The 18,088-nt window shown below is 49.4% G+C and overlaps 1 protein-coding gene across 4 annotated transcripts in view; it reads left to right on the top strand.

The window, feature by feature from the left end:
* The window catches only part of ELF4 (E74 like ETS transcription factor 4), a 37,295-nt gene that overhangs the window by 1,218 nt on the left and 17,989 nt on the right, over window positions 1–18,088 (top strand). The gene's annotated exons all lie outside the window — the stretch shown is intronic.

The following is an 18,088-nucleotide window of genomic DNA, read 5'->3' as shown; positions in this document are numbered from 1 at the left end:
CACACACACACTTATGACTTGAATAAATGGATCGCCAAAATAGAGACCTCTTGGCAGGGGCCGGTGTTTCCGTGTGAGCCAGCCGCCAGCCTTCCCGCTCCCGCGTTCCCGCTCTCCCCATTTCTCCCGCCTCTCTGTTCCCTCCTCTGCTGCCGGCAAGGAGATTCAGCAGCCGCCCAGCGCGAGGTCCTTTGCCGACAGCGCCTTGCTTTTGGAGACTGCTGAGGCGGTAGCGGCTTTGTGAATTCCTGGTCGCTCCACCGCACCCTAGCTCTGCCGCCCTTTCCTCACAACTGTATGCCAGGACATGGCCTTCCTGACCAGAGTCACCTCCTGACCCCTTGGCACCTCGGCTCAGCCAGGTTCTCCCTGGCTGCCCCCGCCACCACCACACCCCAGTCATGGGATTTGATGGCCGTTTGATTCCTGCCCCTCATCCCTCTGCCCGAGATAGAGGCCTGTCTGGTCCTGCAGCTTCTTCTGGTTAATGTTTTACAGTTCATTGTGGCTAATCATTTTAATTAGCTCTTAAAGTGGGGAGGAACAGTTAACCTTGGACTTCTCGATTTTGGCCTGGTGGGGCCTCAAGTGGGAGGAGTGCTGGGGAGGTGGGGAGGTAGGAGCGGAAGTGAGGTCACCACCCCAGGGCCTGAGCCACCACTGCTGGCCTCAAACAGCTGGTGGGCACGCCCATTGGGGACTCACCCCTTGTGAGCTGACCCCTGGCCTGAATGCCCAGGTTGGAAGGGGGTGAAGGGAACAGATCTAGCTCTCCCTTTTGGGGAGACAGGACACTTTGTCACTGAAAATGCCCAGGGAACACGTATGCCTGGCAAGAATGCAAGTCCCTCCTGGAAGTTAGTTACACAGGGTTTTACCGGTTATAAGGCACTTTCTCAACCATTAATTCAGTGGCCCCAGAGCAGAAACAGCCTAGTGGGGAGCTGTCTAGAGTTAAGAGAAAGACAGCTATCCTGGTGGACCTCCTATCCTGGAGGGTGTAGGGAAAAGGCTGCCTTGCATGTGGTTGTCTCTGGGACTGGGTTCAAAGCCTGAGATGTCTTGAGGGGGGACCGTTGAGCAGGCTCCACGTTGCCACCCTCACCCAGCCTCTAGCTGTGAGCCGAAGGAGTGGCTTGTTTGCAACTATGTCTGGCATTCCTCCCACTGCTGCGCTGTTTGCTCCGTGGTTGCTCAGGAACTGGCGCCCACCCCTGGACAAGCTGGGGGCCTGACATCCACCCTGCCCCTGCCTAGTGCTAAGTGGTGGCACAGTGGCTTCTGTCTCCTCTGTCCTACAGTGGGATCTAAAAATGAGGGTGCTGTGCTCTGTCATTCATGGGCCTGATTGATAGGATGTCCAAAATGCCCCAGCCTGCAAAATTAGGGCTTTTGTCCCCGAGAGGCGCAGCCAGACGCAGGCTGAGGGGATTGCTTTTCCAGGGAAATCCCTGCTCCTAAGCTTGGCCTTGGCCCTCGCCACCCTGCCCTCACCCCCGACACCCAACATTCTTATTTTACCTCCAGTCGCTAGAGCCGGATTGTCTGGGTCTAAACCCCAGCTTTGTTATTTACTAGCTGTATGATTCCAGTCAATTCTATGCCTCAGTTTCCTCGTCTGTCAAATGAGACTTACCTTATAATATTGCCCTGAGGATCAAATATATCAATACACGTAAGCTGCTTATTAGAACAGTGCGTGACACATAGTAGGCGTGAACTAGCATTATGATTTTGTCTAACGCGGTGCCTAAAACTCAGATTCAAGTCGGCAAACATTTGCTGAGAGTCAGTTCCAGGACCAGGCATCAGCGAAGTGGCAGTAAGGAAAATATGGAGGTGAAGAAGACACCACTTACCTTCCAGAATTGTGTACACCTTCTGGTGCGGGCTGCGGTCGGGGTGGGGAATGTGGGAGGGGGCCAGGGAGAGTGGCTAGGTCATCTATATAAATAACCATCATTCAAAGCCAGGCTCAAATCCTAGAGCCAGTGTGAGGAGCCAGGAACCCCGGGCTTGGAGGCTTCTCCTTGCCTGGGGACCCTGGCTGGGTTCTGGTCTGGATGCCCGCCCAGGACAGAGGCCTTCCCTGGGATTTGGGTGATTGAGAGGGAAAGGGAGACCTGGTTCCTGCGTGTGCTGCGGGTGGCAAGCATTCAGTGGCGTGATTTGTTGGGTTCCAGGGCAGGATGGCATTACTTAGGGCCACCCGCAAACACCCCTATAGCCCCCTGGGGTGGGGGGCCCATGCCCACTGTGCCCTCTGCACCTCCCAGAGGTCCCCTGCTGAGCTGGGAAGGGCCTTGGGCAGCCTTCTCTCCTCAGGCTGGGCCTGGCCCCAACCTGGGCTTGGTTATGTCTCCGGGATTTCTAACCTGCAAAGAGGTTTCTGGCGTCGCTGTCAATTTATTCCCTTTGCGGCTCTCAGACTGAAAACTAGTTCTGCAGGAGAGGAAGGAAACTCATCCGAGGTACCCAGAATCCCATGGGTGCTTTCCTGGGGGTCAGGGGCTTTTCTCATCAACACCAACCTGCCTGCAGATCTCTGGCCGCTGAGCCTCGTGTGGACTCTAATAGCAGCTGTGCCGCTAATGCCCTGTAGCTGGGGCCCCAGCGCTGGTTGCCAAGGAACTGCTGGTTCGGGGGCTTATGAGGGTTCTGACCTCATAGGGGCTGCTGAGTTTCAATTCAACAGACATTTATTAACACCTACTGTGTGCCCAACCTATGCTAGGCGCTGTCGGGTAGACAAGCAAAGGAGGTGGTAGGGGAGAGATGACTAAGACACTGAAACAATCAGAGGCGAGGACAAGCAGGCAGGCCAGTGGCTGGTCAGGTGCTAATTGTGCTCCTTGGAGCAGGGGCCAGAGGCGGCCAGGCTCTGAGGTCAGCAGCAGCTGGAGGAGGGGGGGAGGCTTTGTGAGGGACGCGCAGCTGAGCTAGACCTTGAAGGGGGTGGGGCAGCGCGGGGGAGATTTGGCTAGGCAGAAAAGGGAGAAAAGACGCCTTTCTCTCTCTTCCCTGGCCACAGACTGACCTTCGAAGCCTGGATAATTGTTTGGCAAATGCATGTCACATAAAAGACCAGGTCAGAGATTGTGGGTGGCTCGGTGAAAACCCCGATCTCCACTCCAGGAGACACAAAGTGGCTGGCCTAGACCGGGAGCCCAGCGTGTATTGAGAAGACACAAAGGGTGGCCAGGCTTCCCTGCCACCCAGGCTGAGGGGATTTCATTTTGATCTCCCCCCTCTACACACACACACACACACGCACACACACACAGGCCCTGCACGGGGGAGAGGGGAAAAGAGAGGTAGGGGGCACCAAAAGGACAGGAAAACTGACATGCCACAGGTGTTCACAGCAGGCACCGGCTGGTTGGGTCCCACCTTTCCCTTGGGTTCTGGGATTTCTCTGGAAGCTCAGAGGTTCAGGTAGAGGACAGAGATTTTTATTTTCTCAGCCAGCTGGGAACTTAAATATCTAGATAGTCCTCTGTGTTTCTGCCCAGACCACCCAGGCCAGGGCAAGGACTAGCCATGTATTTGTTATGCTGCTACACCATGGCTGGGTGTAGAGAGGGACTTGGCCCTTTTTGGACTTAATTGGACAAAAACACCCAGACCCCCTCCCCCCCATACATCATTTTCCTCTCACGGCACTCTTGCCCTGCCCCCTCCCTAGCATATTGCAAAACCACAGGGACACACCAGAGTACCCTGACTTCTGGGCTGGGAAATTGTGTCTTAAGGTGAGTTTCTTGGCAAAGAGACCCCAGCCTACTCCCAGGGTGAGGAGGAGGGTCAGGCAACGTGGAAGGGTGTTTTATGCCTGAGGGCCTGCAAGGGAAAGTGCTGGAACATTTCTTAGACATACCAAGAAGAATCAAGAGGTTAAGCAGCTTACCCAGGTTGTACAAGCTTTGCCTTAGGTTCCCACCTTCTCGATGGACCATTTTCTTGTCCCAGTGCTGGCACTTCTGCTTCTCAGTCCACCTGCCCTTCCTGAAGCTTCCTTTCTTCCCATATAACCCAATGTCCTTCCCGAAAAGCATATTGTCTGGGGGGAGGTGGGGAAGAGCACAGGCTCTCTGCATTCGTATCCCAGACCTAATGCTTGCTGGCTGTGTGACTATGGTAACTGTTAGCTGTTATTTTTCCTGTGGCTATTATTATTGTTGTTGTTATCATTTCCCCCTCGCACACTCTTGACTTTGCCAGGCTCCAGGGATCAACTGCTTCTCTGGCAGTGGTGGCAGGGCACACCATACTCATTCCTAAAACCAAGAGGGAGATTTTCCAGATCTTTCTGCTAACTTCTTGTCAACTCTGCCATCACACAGGATAAGGAGGGGATGTGGAAGAAGACGTGTGTGCGTGTGTGTGTGTGTGTGTGTGTAATGTATAAAGTCCTTCTAAGTGGCCAGCAGTGCAATAGTTAAGAGCGAAACTCATCTTTAATATTTTTATTAACATTGCCATCTTTCTCTCTTCACCACTTTCATCTTGAGTATCATTCGCTGCAGGAATACGTTAGTCCCAGTGAGAGAAGGCTTCATGTTCTACCCCTAGCAGTCATCAGTTTGTTGTTATTACTCTACTGAGTGTAGAGTTCTGGGAGCCGACTGGCCAGGCACTGCTCACTTTCTCCCTCCTTTTGCTAGAACAGATGATGGGTCTATTCTGGGCCAATGCCCAGAGTCTTTGGGTTGGGACTGGGGCACAGCCTTTGCCCCGAAGAGTTCCCAGGGGCCTGGGGGCCATTCCCACTTCAAAGGCCCCCCCAGAAAGCAAGTTGGAGGTTCCATCTGCTATCAAATGGATTGTGTTTGCTAGAGGAGCCTGTGGCCACCCGCAGGGGCAGGAGGCCCAGGATAAACTGGACCACCCTTGGACCACCCCTGAGCCAGTTCACTCAGCCCCTTGGTCTCCACCCCTCAGGTTCGAACTGCTAGGCCTTGGGGGATGGGAGACTGGGCAATTAGTCTTAACCTCCCCTAATTCCTGATGACCTGATAATAAGGAGGTACTTAGACATAGATTTAGGAGATAATCTGTCTTTTTCCCATAATGCCCCCAGAGGATAAGAGAGACTAGTTCGGTTATTCTGATTCTGTAAGAATCCACACACAGAAAACACCTGTGTCATTAGGTGACCACTTTCTTGGCGCCATGCTGATCCTAAAAAAATAAACACAACAGGCCCAGCCCCCTGCTCTGAAGGATCTAAACCCAATTCTAGAACTGTAGTAATACACATTCCCTTAGCCCCGCAGTGGGCAGGAGCTGAAGTGCTAACCAGCCTATGGCACGTAAGGTTTGTAGATCAGGTGATGCTTATCTAGAGGAAGCTCATTCTTCTCCGGCCTCAGCTTAATTGGGGAAGGCTTCCTGGAGGTGAGAGGGTAGATGGCCTTTCAAAAGAGGAAAGAGAGCGCATTGGCTATGCTGTAGGGGCATTCCAGGCTAGGTGGGACAGTAACATTGGCAAAGAGTGAGCAAAAGATAAACAACACAAACCCATTAGAATCGGCATACTCCATAAGTCCCAAGGTTCAGAATTGTCTCAACTGGTGGCACCAAGTAATGGGTTTTCTAGGAGAGAGCATGGGTGCTCTTGCTTCTTTTATCTTTACTGCTGTTGCATAGTAATATTATCACTTAGTAAAATTACATACTAAGTGTTTGCTGCTGTTGTTACTTTATCCAATCTGGGGACCTTTTTCTTTCTCTTCACTTAACAGCTTTATTGACGTAATATTGACATACAATAGACTGCACATATTTAAAGTGTACAATTTGATAATATTTGACATATGTATATATAAGTGAAACCATCACCCCTGAAAATTGCCTTGTGCATTTTTGCGATCCCCCCTTCTCATCCTGAGCAACCACTTCTCTGCTTTCTGTCACTATCAATTAGTATGATGCATTTTCTCTTTTTATTGAAATATATTTGACACATATCATTGTGTAAATTTAGGTGTACAACATGTTAATTTGATACATTTATATAGTCATGTGCCGCATCATGATGTTTCAGTCAATGACAGACAGCATATGCGATGGTGGTCCCGTAAGATTAGTACCATATAGCCTAGGTGTGTAGTAGGCTATTCCATCTAGGTCTGTGTAAGTACCATAGGAAGGAGGAAATTTTCCTCTACACTCCTAGGTTCTCCTGGCTGGTCTAAGCATTAAATTGACATGAGACAGATTAACAGGAGAAAAACAAACAAAACCTTAATAACATGTATACATGGGAGAAACCCAGGAAAACTGAGTAACTCACCTAAGCGGCCAAAGCCCTCACGCTAAATACCATCCTCAGCTAAAGAGAAAAGAAGCTGTTGGGGGTGGGGAGTGTCAGGGACTTCAAAGGGAAGGAAGGCAATTCCTAGGTAGGGGAAAAGGAGCAAATGTTTGGAAAACAAGTGTTTGGCCACACAGAAACAGAAGAACACAGAAGGGAGGCCAACAAACAGGCTTTTCTAGGCTCCTCCCCGTCTACCACCTAGTTCATGTGAAGCTAAGGTGATAGCTGCTTCCTGAGACAAGTTTTTTAAATCTGAATTCTTTTAGGCAGTTAAGGGGAAGGTAAGGAGAAAAACTTTCTAAGTCTTTTGTTTCTTAAAAACAATCAGCCTAATCCTCATGTTGAAGAGAGACATTTTGAGGCGGAAAATTTTGTTCCCCTTCAGTACACTCTATGATGTTTGCACAATGACAGAATTGCCTAAGGACACATTTTTCAGAACGTATCCCCGTCGTTAAGCGACGCATGACTGTATATCATAATATGGTTTCCATTGTAGTGATAATTAGCACCTCTATCATGTTACATAATTATCCTTCTTTTTAGTGATTGGAGTAAATAGTTTCTAGTCTCTTAGCAAGTTTGATAATTATAGTACAATATTGTCGTCTATACAGGCATAACTCGGGAATATTGTGGGTTTGATTACAGACCACCGCAATATAACAAATATCACAATAAAGCAAGTCACACAAATTTTTGGTTTCCCAGTGCATGTGAAAGTTACGTTTACACTATACTATAGTCTTTTAAGTGTGCGATAGCATTACGTCTAACAAAATAATGTGTATACTGTAATTTAAAAATCCCGTATTACTAAAAAATGCTAGCCTTCATCTGACCCTTCAGTGAGTCATGATCTTTTTGCTGGTGGAGGGAGGGTCTTGTATAAAACACAATATAGCGGGGCCGGCTCCGTGGCCGAGTGGTTAAGTTCTTGCACTCCGATGCGGCGGCCCAGGGTTCGGATCCTGGGCGTGGACATGGCACCGCTCATCGGGCCATGTTGAGACAGCGTCCCACATCCCACAACTAGAAGGACATGCAACTAAGATATACAACTGTGTACGGGGGGGTTTGGGGAGATAAAGCAGGAAAAAAAAAAAAAGAAAAAAAACACAATATAGCTAAGTACAATCAAATCAGGTATGCCTGTGTTCACTATACTGTGCCTTAGAGCTCTAGGGCTTATTTACAACTCATTGTAATAGTTTGCATTTTCTAGAATTTTAGATAAATGGAATCATATAGCCTGTACTCTCTTTTTGTATGGCTTCTTTCCTTCAGCATATTTATTTTAAGATTCATCGTTATATAAATCAGTATTTCATTCCTTTTTGTTGCTAAGTAGCCTTCCATTGTATGGATATACCATACATTTTTTATCTATCCATCAGTTGGTGGACATTTGGTGGGTTTTTTTTTTCCAGTTTTTGGCTCTTACAAACAAAGCTGCTATGAACATCTGTGTACAGATCTTTCTATGGCTATACACGTCCTTTTCTCTTGGTTAAATACCTAGGAGTAGAATGGCTAGATCACCCAGCATTTGTAAGTTCAACTTTTTAAGAAACTGTTAAACTGTTTTCTAATGTGGTTACACCATTTTATATTCCCATCAGCAGTGTATGAGAGTTCCACTTGCTCCACATCCTCACCAACACTTGGTGTGGGCAGTCTTTTTAATTTTAGTCATCCTAATAGGTATGCAGCAATATCTCACTGTGGTTTTAATTTGTATTTCTCTGACTGATGGTGTTGAACAGCTTTTCATGTACTTTTTTTTGAAGATTTTATTTTTCCTTTTTCTCCCCAAAGCCCCCAGTACATAGTTGTATATATTTTAGTTGTGGGTCCTTCTAGTTGTGGTACGTGGGGCGCCACCTCAGCATGGCCTGATGAGCGGTGCCATGTCCCTGCCCAGGGTTTGAACTGGTGAAACCCTGGGCCACAGAAGCAGAGCATGCAAACTTAACCACTCGGCCATGGGGGCGGCGCCTCATACTTTTTTGTCACCCATATATCTTCTTTGGTGAGATGTCTGTTCAAATCTTTGGCATTTTTAAATTGACTTGTTTGTTTTCTTGTAGTTGAGTTTTCATAGTTCTTTATTCTGGACACAAGACCTTTATCAGACACATGCTTTGCAAAGATTTTCTCTGAGTCTGTGGCCTGTCTTTTCGTTCTCTTTACAGTGTCTCTTGAAGAGAAGTTTTTAATTTCACTGAAGTCCAACTACTCAGTTGTTACGTTTATAGATCACGCTTTTAGTGTTGTATCTAAGACCTCTTTGCCTAGCCCTAGGCCACAAATATTTTCTCTTATGTTTTCTTTTAGAAGTTTTGTAGTTTTAGGTTGTACATTTTGGTCTTTGATCCACTTCAAGTTAACTTTTTCTGTATGGTGAGAGGTATGAATCCAAATTCATTTTTTTATCTTTTTACATATGGATAGCCAATTATTCCAGCACCATTTGTTGAAAAAGCTATCATTAGTTTACTGTAGTTGTCCTTCTATCTGTGGACTTATTTCTGGACTCTATATTCAGTTCCATTGATTACTCTATTTGTTTATCTTTAGGCCAATACCAATACCAATTGTTTTGATTACTGTAGCTTTATAACAATTCTTGAAATCATGTAGTGTTAGCGCTCCAATTTTGTTCTTTTGCTATTTTCCTATTTTAAGTCCTTTGCAATTCCATATGAATTTTAGAATCAGATTGTCAATATTGTTTTATTTTAATATTCGAATTTATCCTGTTTACATTAATTGTCATAACAGATGTGTTTGGCTGTGCTTTTGTGATCTTATTTTATCATCATGGATGACCTTGATGTTACTGTCATTTTAGAAGATGCTTAATCTTTTCATCGATATTCTTCAGCCAAAGAGTTCCTTAACTTTACTGTGCATTTGCAAAACAGGACTATTTATTATTTGCTCTTCATTTATAACGCATTTTTGGTGCCTAGGTCCATGACTATCTGCTCCATACATCATTTTATAGATGCCAATCATATCCCTTTTCAACCTTGCCTGTCTAGACAAAAAAAGGTCTTTTAAAAAAAAAGCTTGTCCTCATATAGTTATCCTCATTGTCCTCAGTACAACCCATTCTCTTGAATAATTTTAGCTCTTAGAACTAATCCAGCATCATGAAGTCTTTACCAAGGGTCCAGTGATCAGACCAGCACCCGATATTCCTGGGGTGGAAAGACTGTGGTTTTTATACAAAGAGAGAATGCTTTGATGATGGCCTGATTGATCATCAGCCGCCTTCTTGATGCTGCTTGGAATAAATGACTCTAGCTTGTATGTGTTTCCCCTAACGGAGGCTTGGAGCAAGAGAGGACAAGTACTGTTTGAGCCTGGAGACCTTTGCCCCCTAACACTATCGCTATCCTCACCCCTAGACTGTAGCCCTCAGATCCATTAGGCCCCAGGGTCTCTTTTCTCGAGATCTCACTCGGGCTGAGAATTTACGTGGACTTAATTCATAAATGTCCAGACCTGTGTTAGAGTCAGGAGAAGATGAAATAGGCCTTGATCTCCTGAATTTTACTGCCTGTTGGGGAAACAAGACATACACATGAAATAATTAAAGAGCAATTCAAGACTGTGTGGGATTAAGAGATCTTGTGGTCGAATTTAAGAGCTACGGGTGTTTAAAGAAGAGGGCTCCATATAGACTCTAGTTATCAGAGTGTAACCAGCTCCATGGGTTTGGGGAACTTCGTTGGGACCTTGCTGGATGGGCATTATTTGATTAACCAAAACAGAGCAGTGAGGGCACGGCAGGCCTGAGAAACTCCGTGAATGAGCCTGGAATGTTCCCTCAGGGGACCATGAGGAGACCACTGGGCTTGAAGCCCAGGCTTGAGTTGAGAAATCATGGGAAACAAGGCTCAGTAGGTAGGGTGGGGTCAGACTGCGAAGGACCTTTGGAAACCAAGCAGATGAGTTTGGACTGTAAAGCTCTGCTGAGTATGGCTGGTGTACCCACAGCCATAGATCTAAATGTGTGCCCTGGAGTAGGAGTTGGCGCTGGCTCAAAGGATGAGGGAGGAGCTAGGCAGAGGCAGGGCCATGACTGGAACTTAATCTTCCTCACGCCCAGTCAAGTGGGCTTTCTGCTGCACCAGGCCTAGTTGTTAGCTTTTCAAAAGCTTTGACATCCACTCCATGCAGCTTCCTAACAGAGACCACAGGAATCAGGAGTAGATGGTAAAGGCCAGCTTGCTCCATGGCTAATAGTGTGAGGGGAGGGAGAAACACCCCTTGGCTCACCTGCCCACTGGTTTGCCCCACTTTTGCCCTGGAGCTGCTGCTTAGGTTAAAGCGGAGCTCCAGATGGCCTTTTAAAATGAAAATGTGTTAAGGAGAGGGGTGACACATTAACCCAATCTCACCCATTAACATTTTAACACCAAATAGTTTACGATTTTTCTGAGTGGTGGGGAAGTCATTCCTGGGGAGATGGCATGGTAGCCTTCAGAGCTCTGACTGCTACTAGGGTCAGTAAGCTTGTGAGGAGCTCTGGGGAGCATGAGATCTATAGTGGAGAGGAGGGCAGGAGGCCCGAGGCAGCGAGAGCCGCGTGACACAGCATGCCTGTGGTTACATAGCCCATTAATGGCAAAATTGCCCGAGCAGAGTTTTTCCAAACTTTCCCACCCAAGCGCCCCAAACTATTGAACTACATCCTAGAGACTTAGAAGGATACAGTCTCATAAAATTTCTTTGAAGTCTGGCATTTTATCTTAAATGTGAATGTTGCAATCTACTGCCTAAATATATTTTCATTGATTTATCCATGAACAAAATGGAAGTCCCTGGAAGATGAGCTGGGTTTGGACTGTGGCTTTGATTTCTGCTCTGAGGCTTGGTCAGCTTTAGCAAGCAGGCCCTGTCGCTGTGGGACCTGCCTATGGACAGGTCAGAACTTGAACTTTCAGGATCTTAGCCCAAGGTGCTGGAAGGAAAATCCATCACCTGCAGCCTATTCATTTGCCTGCTGTCCCCACCCCATCCCCCTCCTTGAATCAAACTCATTCGATGGAAAAATCTAAGTGCTATGTTCTGGGGGAAAGTTGTTGGACTTGCTCAGTGGTTAGCTCTGGCTTCGTCCCAGCCTTTGGGTGGGTGAGCAGATCCCAGGGTAGGATGGAGACAGCGTGACACCCATGAGGCTCTGAAGTCTGGGCATGGATTGGCCGAGGCTGGGCCCACAGATTCCCCAGCCTTCCCTCCTCCACCACACTCGGCCTGAAGCCCCTCATTCCGCCCCACCTTTAGCTTGGAGTGTTTACCGTACTCCTCAGTTAAAAAAAAAACCCCGCCTGTACTCTAAGAGCCTTCCAGCCTTGTGCTGACCCCGCTCATCTCTTGGTGGCTGAGAACAGAAGAGCCATCAAGGCGCTCCAGGCCAAAGTTAGCCTCCTCAGCAGCCCAAGCGCCTCATTCCTGTCCCCATAGCTTGCAGATGGAGACGATGACAATATAGAAAGAGGGCATGCCCTCCCCCAGCTTGGGCAAGGTGGGTAGAGCACTATGAATATTCAGGCCGCAAGCCTTCATCCACACCCCCAGCCTGCCAGGGGTGCGAGGGGGCGCAGACTGTGAGTGAGTGCCTGTAGTGACGAAACCACAGAGGTAGGGCCCTGGGCAGGCTGTCTGGGCTGGGCAGGGCGGGGCAGCCGGCTGGGTGAGGCCCAGATTCCCCAGGCTGATAAGGCAGCCTGTAAACACCCAGCGAGGGGAGGGGGGCAGAGGGCAGGCGACCAGATGGCAGGAGAAGGGGGGAACCGGAGCCCAGGCCTAGCTGCAGGAAGTGGGGCTTGATGTGGAAACATCCTGTCCAGCGGGGGCTAGACGGGTGGCCATCAGCGATCGCTCCCTCCACCATGGAGGCAAGCTCAGCACAAGGTGGGGCTGCCCGGGCGCCAGGCCAAGAACCTCGTTCCTGACATCTCCAAAGAACATGATCAATGGGTCTCTATTATGGGTTATTGTACCACCTAACGCTGCCGGCGGGGAAATCAGGACCACGCTACCCCCCATGGAGAAACTCAGCAGTGGAATTGCCTGAGAGAATTTGACTCTCCAGGGAAAGTCCTGGTCATCACTATCAATGAGAAGCATCAATTGGAACACCCCATTGTGTCCAAGGCATTCTGCGGCATTCCAAGATGAACCACATATCTGACATGCCATTGTCTTCCATCTTGCAGTGCTTTATAATTAAAACCTCAGAGCGTCAGAGCTGGGGGAGCCTTTCCCAAGGGATCACCAAACTCATCCACTTCACTTTACATATAGGGACATGGGGAGGCAGAGAGGGGAAGGAACTTGGCCATGCTCATGGCAGACCTAAATTCAAGCCCCTGTCTAGAGGATTTTCCACTGCCCACCCTTCTGCTTTATGTCCAGCCGCCACCCCTCATGCACAGGCCTGGCCATGCTCGTATGCTCGCTGAGCCTCAGCAGTCAGCCTTGCTTAGGGTTATGGGGAGGCTGATAGGAGGAAGGAGCCTCAGAGTCATAAATCAGAACACCTGGAGTCCAGCCTGAGCTGCTCCATCGTGTGGCCTGGAGTGACCTGCTGCCCCTCTCTGGGCCTTGTATTTAGAAAAAAAAAAAAACAGATTTATTAGATATAGTTCAATAGCATACAATTCACCCAGTTAAAGTGTACAATTCAGTAGCTTGTAGTATTTCACCCAGTTGTATCTCCATCACCATAATCCATTTCAGAATGTTTTCATCACTCCATAAAGAAACTCTGTATCTGTTAGCAGTTACTCCTCATTTCCCCCCAATCTCTGGGCGTCAGTTTTGAAGAGACATTTGCCGTGGAAGTGTTTTGGGGGGAAAAAAAAACCCAGCAATATTGTTTAGGCAGATGGGCTAACCCAGCTTACCGGGGGCTTAGATATGAAGAGACACTACCACAGAGAAGAATAGGGTGGGCCCAGTGATAAGCCCCTGGCCATGGGCCTGGCACCTATGAGGCACTCAAGACTGACTTTCCATAAATATTTGAATAAACATGTGAACCAACACCCTGAGATAAGAACCCAGACTTACCTTATGTGTAAGCTGAGAGCAAGTGTATATTTATGGGGCAGGGACCATGCCATGACCACTCTAGGTCTGGAGCCAGGAACTCTCTGGAAACAGTAGGCCCCTGAGGTACAGAAATAGAGTCAGCCTCCTTTATCAACAGAACTGGAAGCTGCCTATTCCACAATACCCTTCCTCCACAGTGGCCACAGGGGTTCAACTTGTCGCCATTTTGGTGCAAAATTGGCCCAGGAAGTTAGGATTTGCTTATCAGACCGAGCTTTGGTTGAGATCGAGGCCCTGAGGGGGGTGGGACGCAGGCCTGGGAAGCTTCTGAGCCTTCAAAGTTGGGTGACGTGAACCAGCCCCAAGCTAGGAATATGAGCAGATGGTCACCAGCATGGACTTTGAGCCCCAGGGCACACAGGCCTGGATTTGAGTTCTGCCTCCATTCTGGATAGGCAGTGTGACCTCAGTCATGTTACCTCATCTTTTCGGAGCCTGTCTCCTGCTGTCTTTAAAATGGAAGTATTAAAACAGAATTATTACCAAAAGAGATTTCATTGAAAACAGAGTTCAAAGAGCATAGTAGTTGGAAATAAACCCAGATTCAAACCCCAGCTCTGCCACTGACTAGCTACTTTGTAGGTATGTTGTAAAAATTAAAGGAGATAGTCTACATGAAGTGCCTTGGCACGACACCAGCCCCACAGCTTGTACCCAATAAATGTAAATCCCTGCCACCTTCCCTATCCTCCACTCTGTCATCCTGTAATTTTTACTGTTTGGCCCCCTTCCCCAGAAGCAGAGGGAACAAATTGAAGTGATATCAGAGGGCGCAAAAGAAAATCTTGTCCACATTTAAACAAGTACCCACACCCCTCTGCCCCTCCCACACCCCTCTGCCCCTCCCACACCAGGCCCATGGCCGAGGCCACAGTGGCCACACCCACCATCTCGGGCCCAGTGCTAGCTCAGATCAGTGCCAACCCTGCGAGCGCTTGCCCCGAGCTGGCACCGATCTCCAGTGCTTCCACCCCCTCCGCCCAGTGTAGATGTGCTTTCCAAACACGTGCCACCAGCTTTGAATCGGGCTTGTAACCAACCCCTGGCCCTGAGTTTGCACTGCAGATGTAGGGAGGGGCTGGCAGGAGCCCAGGTGCATATCCAGATGTTGTGTCTGAGGCTTCCTTGGCGTCCCCAATACCAGCTGTGAAGCAGCATTTACTCCAACTCGCAGGGGTGGAGAAGCAGGCTTGTGTGGAGCAGGCACTCCCCTCAGGGGCAATGGGGCCGTATCACTGGGGCACTGGGTCCCATTTGCCCTGGGGAGCGTGGAGGGAGAGGGGAGAGGGAAAAGCGGGACTCTGCCCTCTTAACAGGAGGCCTGGCTGGGCAGCGCTCTTGGCCAAAGGCACAAGAGGATGACCTCTCAGAGCCCAGAGAGGTATCAGCCATCTTCCTATCCATTCTTTGTTGGTCCACCCAGAACCATCATTTCTAGGGGTCCCCTTAGCCTTTCCCACTGCTACTTGAACCTCACAGAACAGTATTACCACAGGGGAACCAAGGTGATTATGGCTATCCACTACTAGGCCCGCATCCCAGGCATCAAGGCTTCTAGAATCATCATCATGTACTTCTAACCAGTCCTCGGGAGGACTGGCAACTGGGCAGAGGTCCAGGGTCTCCGGCTACTACTGCTCCTCTGACCTGTTGCCTTGAGTGGGGTCAGAGCTGGCAGAGCTGGTCACCTGCCTGCAGGATCCCTCAACAGGCACGCAGCCCCACTGCTAGGAGCCCCACCTTGCAAGGGTGACCGGGAGGTATTTACAAGTGGAAGTCACCACACCAAATCAGCAGTGGCTATGGAATGTGATAGCTTCCTGTTCCATCACCCAGAAATGTCACCACCCTTGACCCACATGTAATACAATACTTTGCTCTCCATTGTTGTCTCTGTCCATTGGTGCTACAGACAAAACTATGCAAAATTATGAAGTGGCATTGATTTCAGTGTCACCTGCCCCTCTGAATTAACCTCCACTGTCAGCCTGCCTTCCCCAGACTCTCTTGCTTCAACCCGTCCCCCCATCTGAAGCCACCCAGGGTGGGTCCTCAGCCCAAGTGGACTTTTATTCAGTCCTCTAAGGCCAGGTTCACTCTGCCCCTGCAAGGTGATAGCTAGGTAAGGTGATGAACTCACTTCTACTCATCTGCTAACAGGAGAGGGTTTGTGTAGAGAGTCCTAACTCCCTCCCAGGTCCCCACTCCCCCAGCCCAACCTGCTGGCAGAGGAGGGGGCCGGGCGTCCCCTTGTGTAGACAGCTGTCTCCTGAGCCTTCCTATGAGAGATCCTCCCCACTCACCCGCAGGGCCCCTCCCTTCTCTGCACTCTCTGACCTGTGTGGGGCAGGGGCGGGGCTGGGAGGGCCAGCAGGCCCTGAAGGGGAAACTGCTGAAACCCCTGGGACAGGAAGTGGCAGAGAGGGGCTGTTTCCTCTGGCAGAGCAGGGGTGTGGTGAGAGCTGGCCCTGTCTCCTGCTTGACTGCCTGTCTGCTGTGGGCCCTGGGAGGCTGGGGAGAGCTGAGAGCCCTTCTTTCTCTGCCTCCACCTCCACAAAAAATGGAGGCTCCTGGCTCACTAGATGGGGAGGGCTCTCTCAGAGGAGGCCGTCTTCATTTTGCAGGGAGAGGAACTCAGAGAGAAGGGCAGACAGGTCAGCAGAAGGAAAGGGGGGCAGGGCAGGTGAGTATGGAGTGAGGGGGCCCACAGTGGCAGTGGAAAACCACAGCTGGGCAGGGGAACCTTCTGTAAGCTCTTGTTCGGAGAAAAAAGGATCAGGACTGTGCCTCCTCACAGCTGTGCGAGCTGGAAATACGACAGATCGACAGATCGCTGACCTTCTAAATCAGAGGGCTAGAAAGGGCCTTAGGCCATCCAGCCCAACCCTCTCATTGTGCAGCTGAGGAAACTGAGGCCCACAGAGCAGAAGCGACTTGCTGAAGGTTACACACCATGGGCAGAGCCAAGGCCAGGACATTTTTTCTGATGAAAATCTGCTGACTTTGTAGTCGGTGTTCCACACCTCCCTCCAGGCACCTCCAAGTGCTCTGTGGCATTCTTCTCAGAGGTGCGCTTGATGACTGCATGCACGCTGAAGGGGAGTGAAGCCTTTAGTCCAGGAGTCAGCAAACTTTTCCCGCAAAGGACCAGACAGCAAATATTTTAGGCTTTGCCGCCCATATGAACTCTGCCACCCAGCTCACCTTACAGTGCAAAAGCCGCCACGGACAATACATAAGCGTATTGGATAAGGGTAACTGGGTTCCAATAAAACTTTATTTGTGGCCACTGAAATTTGAACTTTGTGGGATTCTCATGTGGCACGAGATAGTATTCCTCTTTTGATTTTTTCTCAATCATTTAAAAAGGTAAAACCCATTCTTAGCTCACAGGCTGTACGACAACAGACGGGGGGCTGAATTTGGCACATGGCAATCGTTTGCGGACCCCTGCTTTAGTCTAAGAAGGCAGGCTGAGGTGTGAGGAGGAGGAGAGAACATACCAGGTGGGGGGAAGCAGGTAAGGCTTTGAAAAGGAAGTGACATTTGCTTCAGATCTGGAACGCCGTGTGGGAATTGGAGCTGAAGAAATTGGGAAAGGGCATATCAGGCCTAAGGGACAGTGTGAACAAAGGGACGGAGGTGGGGAAGTCGCTGCGAAAGTTAAATGTGTTCTGCACATGTGTGGCCTCATTGTTATTTGCCAGCCCTGGGTCTTTGGCTGCTGTCGGTCTTCACCAGAGGAAAGGGTCGGCTTTGTTGAGGATGCCGAAAGACAATGAGGAGGGGAGGAAGAAAGATCACCTGGGAATCACAGTGGCTAGCTGTGTGACCTTGAGCAAGTCACTTCTCCTCCCTTGGGAACTTGGCGTCTGCAGTTGGATGACAGGAGGGACAGATTCGATGATCGTTCAGCTCCCTTTCAACTTAGATATCCTGGGATTCTGAGTCAAGGAAGGGCTTTCAGCAGTGTGGTGAGGGGGGGAAGGAGGGACCCCGGGAGCTCATGGCGACATCTGAGCTGAAGCTGCCCTCCCTGGCTGCCTGTGGCCGGATAGGCTGTCTTTCCACGTCATCCTTTCTTGCACCCTCTCCTCTGTGCAGGGAACACTGCAACACCCTTTGCTTTTGCTGGCCTGGGAAGTGACTAGTGGTGGAAGGGAGCATTTGGAAGAGGCACCCAGTGTCAAGCAGGCAGCGAACCCAGTGCAGCCCCTTCCACCTGGGGAAGTCCCAGATCTGAGCAAGGAGCCTCGGATCAGTTTCTAGGACACGAGCTGGCAGGGGCTTTGACAAAGAACACTGTCCTTTCAATAAAAGTTATCTGACTTAATATCCTGTTGGTGCCGAGTCACAGATTACCCCAGCTTCTAAAAAACCCACTAATGAATTTAATTAGTCTCTGGTCAGTGTTTCTGTTCCCTCCTTCCCCCGCGCCCCCATGAAAGCATCAGGTCTTCCTGTCGGCGGGGGTGTGGTGTGTGCCATTTGAAGCCACCTTTCATTCAGCACACTCAACTTTCCGCCACAGTATTGTATCCGGATTGCCAGCCTCACCAGGCCAGGCCTGCTCCTTTGGCCACTGAAGGCCTGTTGAGGCCCTCCTGCCGGGTGTGTGTGTGAGTTTAGCAAAATGAC

This window comes from Equus przewalskii, chromosome X (assembly GCF_037783145.1).
Source record: "Equus przewalskii isolate Varuska chromosome X, EquPr2, whole genome shotgun sequence".
Lineage (NCBI taxonomy): Eukaryota > Metazoa > Chordata > Mammalia > Perissodactyla > Equidae > Equus > Equus przewalskii.
This window is presented reverse-complemented; position numbering and strand designations above follow the sequence as displayed.